Source organism: Paroedura picta, chromosome 1, assembly GCF_049243985.1.
Source record: "Paroedura picta isolate Pp20150507F chromosome 1, Ppicta_v3.0, whole genome shotgun sequence".
Classification (NCBI taxonomy): domain Eukaryota; kingdom Metazoa; phylum Chordata; class Lepidosauria; order Squamata; family Gekkonidae; genus Paroedura; species Paroedura picta.
In genome coordinates, this window is record NC_135369.1 from 169,781,321 (window position 1) to 169,787,320 (window position 6,000).

Here is a 6,000-nt window from a genome sequence, read left to right on the forward strand (position 1 = left end):
CTCCACTGGTGATTTCAGTCCAGGTGTTTTCAAGGTCGAATCCAAACGGTAGACATTCCAGGACACGCAAACAGGCTCTAGGTAGTTCCTCATCTTGTTGTTATTGTTGTTAGGTGCAAAGTCGTGGCCGACCCATCGCGACCCCATGGACAATGATCCTCCAGGCCTTCCCGTCCTCTACCATTCCCCGGAGTTCATGTAAGTTTGCACCGACTGCTTCAGTGACTCCATCCAGCCACCTCATTCTCTGTCGTCCCCTTCTTCTTTTGTCCTCAATCGTTCCCAGCATTAGGCTGTTCTCCAGGGAGTCCTTCCTTCTCATGAGGTGGCCAAAGTATTTTAGTTTCATTTTCAGGATCTGGCCTTCTAAGGAGCAGTCAGGGCTGATCTCCTCTAGGATTGACTGGTTTGTTCACCTTGCAGTCCAAGGGACTCGCAAGAGTCTTATCCAGCACCAGAGTTCAAAAGCCTCAATTCTTTGATGCTCGGCCTTCCTTATGGTCCAACTTTCGCAGCCATACATTGCAACTGGGAAGACCATAGCCTTGACTAAACGCACTTTTGTTGGCAGGGTGATGTCTCTGCTTTTTAGGATGCTGTCTAGATTTGCCATAGCTTTCCTCCCCAGGAGGAAGCGTCTTTTAATTCCTTTGCTGCAGTCCCCATCTGCAGTGATCTTGGAGCCCAGGAAAATAAAATCTGTCACTATCTCCATATCTTCCCCATCTATGTGCCAGGAATTGAGAGGGCCGGATGCCATGATCTTTGTTTTCTTGATGTTGAGTTTCAAGCCAACTTTTGCACTCTCCTCCTTCACCCGCATCACCAGGCTCTTTAGTTCCTCTTCACTTTCTGCCATTAGAGTGGTATCATCTGCATATCTGAGGTTGTTGATATTTCTCCCTGCAATCTTGATCCCAATTTGTGAGTCCTCTAATCCTGCCTTTCTCATGATGTGCTCCGCATACAAGTTAAATAGGCAAGGCGACAGTATACAGCCTTGCCAAACTCCTTTCTCAATTTTGAACCAATTAGTGATTCCATGTTCAGTTCTCACTGTTGCTCACTCATCTTAACCATCACCAAAGAAGCACCGAATGAAATGTAAACACAAGAGCCAGTGGTTGGTACGGAGCTGAAAGGGGCAACTTTCAAGAAACCGCAAGAACCAGTTCCGAAAGCTATTATTGAGGTCACAAGGCATACTACTCCAAAAACTCCTTCTCCTAGCAGCCATTCTTTAGCACAGTCCTCATTGGCATGTGACCTGGCCACCCTTTGGAACACATCACTATGTCGTTTGCCCTACAGCCTCTGTGGGCACCGTCCGGTCCAGGGCATCAGTCCTCATGTTGTCACCCCACACAGTGTGAATGGCCAGACCTTCTGGAACCGCAGGGGGGAGGGAGAAGTCATAACAGGATAGATGGAGAGACCGCATAGTCCTTAAATACATTTAGGTCTACTTGTTTATGGTTCTGTGGAAGAGGAAGACTGGAGGTTCATTGCTCATTCCAGTGTAGCCTTGGAATTGCTCCTTGAGTCTTGACACAGGAAATATTTTATCAGTGGCCTTAAACTGTTGTCAACAGGGATACGTTTTTCAATTGGAAGCCTTTCAAATTTCCCTTCCAAATAAACCAAAGGGAAGGCATTATAGTTTAGAAGAGTAAAACATATTTCCCTCTTAATAAAGCAGTAAGAGGGGTTGAGGTGGGTCGGGTCCGTGATCAAAATTCATGGACCTTGCCCTCGGACTGACATGCGGAGAGGCCAAATTCGCCTCTCTGCATGTCAGTCCGCCCCTCACACCCCAATCGGACCTACCCTAACCCTTGCACTTGCCATCGGCTCAACAAGCTTTCATGGTCACACAACAAGCGGTGTGGGGATTTGAACTCAGGTCTCACAAATCCTATTCTGCTACTCTAATGGCAATAGCATTCTGCCTGATTTGTTGTAATTCTCTCTCTCTTTTTTTAAGTAATTGAGAAGCCCTTGATATCTTTGCCCTAGTGTTCAACAGGGTGTCTGTTGTGGGGAGAGGCAAATGTAAGCCACTTTGAGACCTCTTTGGGTAGAGCAGTAATATCAGGGCTCTCAGCCTCACCTCCCTCACAGGGTGTCTGTTGTGGGGAGAGGAATGGGAAGGTAATTGGAAGCTGCTTTGAGACTCCTTCAGATAGAGAAAAGTGGCATATAAGAACCAACTCTTCTTCTTCAGTAATATCAAGGCTCTCTCAGTCTCACCTCCCTCACAGGGTGTCTGTTGTGGGGAGAGGAAAGGGAAGGTGACTGTAAGGCGCTTTGAGACTTTCGGGTAGTGAAAAGTGGCATATAAGAACCAACTCTTCTTCTTCTACCTTGCAGGGTGACTGTTGTGGGGAGAAGAAAGGGAAGGCGACTGTAAGCCGCATTGAGACTCCTTTGGGTAGAGAAAAACAGTATATAAAAACGAACTCTTCCTCTTTTACCTCACGGGGTGTCTGTTGTGGAGAGAGGAAAGGGAACGCTGCTTTGAGACTCCTTCAAGTAGAGAAAAGTGGCATATAAGAACCAACTCTTCTTCAATAAAGGCCTGTAAGAAATGTAGGATTAAACCAAAATTCTTTTGAAGCCGCAGGATATACCTTTTGTGGAATTCATGAAGCAGGAAACACGATGCAAATGGAAAGAGATGACTCAAAGACACGGCCTCCTCACTTTCCCAGTGTCTTTCTGACAGCGATTGTTCAAAGAACAGGAACTGCAGGAGGCCAAAGTTCTTGCCAGGCCTTTAATTGGCATGTCAGAAATTCAAAGTAGGAAAAGGAAACGTTCAGAGGAAAAGGAGGTTGTTCTTTCAGCTTCGTGGTAAAGAAAGGAAATTGAACTTGACATGGCAGTGCTTACACTTCTGTCCACCATCACATTATAAAAAGACATCTCACTCTTTAAAAACAAGTATTCGGAGGGAGATCTGAGGCATCCGCATTTGGGTGTGCTTCAGTTAAAAGGTTGCCATTAGAACTAAGTGCAGGAATAAAACGAATGGGCCAGTATTTTACAGAATCCACTGTGGTGTTTTGCTTTGCTAACATTTAGAAGTAGAAAGAGGTACCTGTGAGGTAGAAGAAGAGGAAGAGTTGGTTCTTATATGCCGCTTTTCTCTACCCGAAGAACTCTCAAAGCGGCCTACAATCGCCTTCCCTTCCCTCTCCCCACAACAGACACCCTGTGGGGTGGGTGAGGCTGAGAGAGCCCTGATATTGCTGCTCGGTCAGAACAGCTTTCTCAGTGCTGTGGCCACCGAAGGTCACCCAGCTGGCTGCATGTGGGGGAGTGCGGAATCAAACCCGGCTCACCAGATTAGAGGTCCGCACTCCTAACCACTACACCAAGCTGGCTCTCAAGATTATTTGAAAGAACTGAGACCTTGTTTCACAGTGTGATCCGAAGCCCATTGGCTTCAATGGATTTAGAAGGGGAGAACCCTGTTTAGGATTGCCCTTTCGGTGATTTGTATTGAGAATCTAGGCCCTCCTCTTTAAACCTTTGAACTATAAACTGGTTTGACTATCTCCAGATCTTCTGGAATTACAACATTTCCAGACTACAGACATCAGTACTCCTGGAGAAAATGGCAGCTTTAGGGGGTGGGTTCTATGACATCATATCCCCACTGAACTTTCTCTATCCTCCCCAAGCTCTATCCTCCCCAGGTACCAACCCTAAATTCCCCCAGTTTCCCATGTCAGAATCAACAACCCTAATTAGTGTGCTTCCACTTGTCCCAAGAGTGGTACAAGACATGTACACCAGAATACAGCATTCTCCGCTGGATTCTAGCATTTTCTGCATCTTCTTATTTAGGAGATTTTCCCACTTTGACTGATTGCCAATCAATATAAATGGAGTCAGGCCTACTGGAAAACAGACTGATTCTAGCCAATACCCAAACAAAGAGAGTCACATTCAAGCTTCAATAGTAACCAGGCCAGCTTCTAAACATAAAACGGAATTTGATATATAGTATGGTAGAGCCAGTATAGCTTGTATTATTTCCAAAGGTTTAAAGCTTTTGTATCAATATTACCAATCCAAATAATATTTGATTAACTACCTTTGGTACCGACATTTCAAGTGGACAGACATTTTAAGCCTGATTATGTGATAACATGAGTTAGTCGATTGTTGATGTATCTACGCCAGGCAGAAATGTAAAATTCCCAGGATTAATTCTTCCATTTTGTAATATTAGGTTAAAATTGTGAACCATTTGCATTACACATAAACTGCCCTGAGCCCTTTTAGGGACTGGCGGGGTAAAAATCAAATAATAATTTAATTCTGCAAAATTACAACTGTTATCCTTAGACTGTCTATAAAAAAAGAGAGGATTCCTCCAGGGGATCAGGAGGAATCTTGTGAAAAGGGGAATAGATGGTCTCATCATATGCTCCCTCCCTCGCATGATAATCTCCTGCAATTATCAAGGCTGCCTCAGGGTAATGATTAATCCATCTGTTGATACATTCTTATAAATATGACCAAGCTACTTTGACATTACTCTGATTACACTGTGGTAGTATATACACACTTAGTATTGGAATAAAGGTAAAGGTAAAGGTATCCCCTGTGCAAGCACCGAGTCATGTCTGACCCTTGGGGTGACACCCACTAGCGTTTTCATGGCAGACTCAATACAGGGTGGTTTGCCAGTGCCTTCCCCAGTCATTGCCGTTTTACCCCCCAGCAAGCTGGGTACTCATTTTACTGACCTCGGGAGGATGGAAGGCTGAGTCAACCTTGAGCCGGCTGCTGGGATCGAACTTCCAGCCTCATGGGCAAAGCTTTCAGATTGCATGTCTGCTGCCTTACCACTCTGCGCCACAAGAGGTTCTTGTTATTGGAATACCAGTTGAATTAAACTTTATAATTACTGCATTAGCATGGGAGGGAAGGGGGATAAGATAGATGACCTTGATCCTTGGCTTAGTAAGATGTCAAAATTCCCAAACCACCCTTTGCTCTTCCTCCTATTGTGCTAAATAGATGCACATGGATTAAATAGATTGCACATGGATTGTCAAGATCGGTTTTGGAAATACCTGGGAATTTGAGGGTGGAGCCTGGGGTTTACGGAGGGAAAGAAACTCGGTAGGGTATAATGCCCTGCAGTCCGCCTTCCAAAGCAGCCTTTTTTTTTTTGCCAAGAGAAGTGGAGTACATGTTTTAAGTAAATAAATAATTCATAAATAAGTGTTTTATGTCTGGAGATCGGTTGTAATTCTGGGAGATCTCCAGCCCCCACCCTGAGACTGGAAGCCCTAATCTGGACACACAATCCTAACATATGACATTCAACTGACTGTTAAGTCTTCTTAAGTCAGGTCTTAATAGTTTTTGGTTGCTTGGTATCACACCCTGCTTTAGAAGCCATTGCAACATCTGTAGGAGGTCAGACAGCTGCTCAAATCAGCAAGAGTGCCCATGTTTTTTGCAGATGAAATATTGAAGATATATTTTGTCTGTTTTCATGTGATATACAAGATATATTCAACCACTAGAAATGTAGAATTTGACTATCAGACTACATTTAACAAGCGTTCCTAGTCGTTGAATATCACATGAAAACAGATGAAACCAAAGAAAATATCTCATCTGCAAAAACTATGGGCACTCTTGCTGACTTGAACAGCTATCAGACTCCTACTGTTTAAAATTTTATATGTGTACACTATATAATAAATATTTTTGTTATTTTATTGTATTTTTGGTAAACCTCAACACGGCTACCAACCTGAATCTTCTTATCCTATGCAATCCAAATATGTTCTCTCTTGTTTTTCCCAAACTTTGAATGCTTAAATCTCTCCTTAAGAAACCAGGATTTTTAGTTTTTCTACAACTGGACTATGTGAGTCCAAAAACTAATTGCTGGTATGAGTTTTTTCCATTCGGATGAAGTTTCCCTACATAAGTAGAGTTTATGTTATTCGTCATAGTATATCCCAGGTA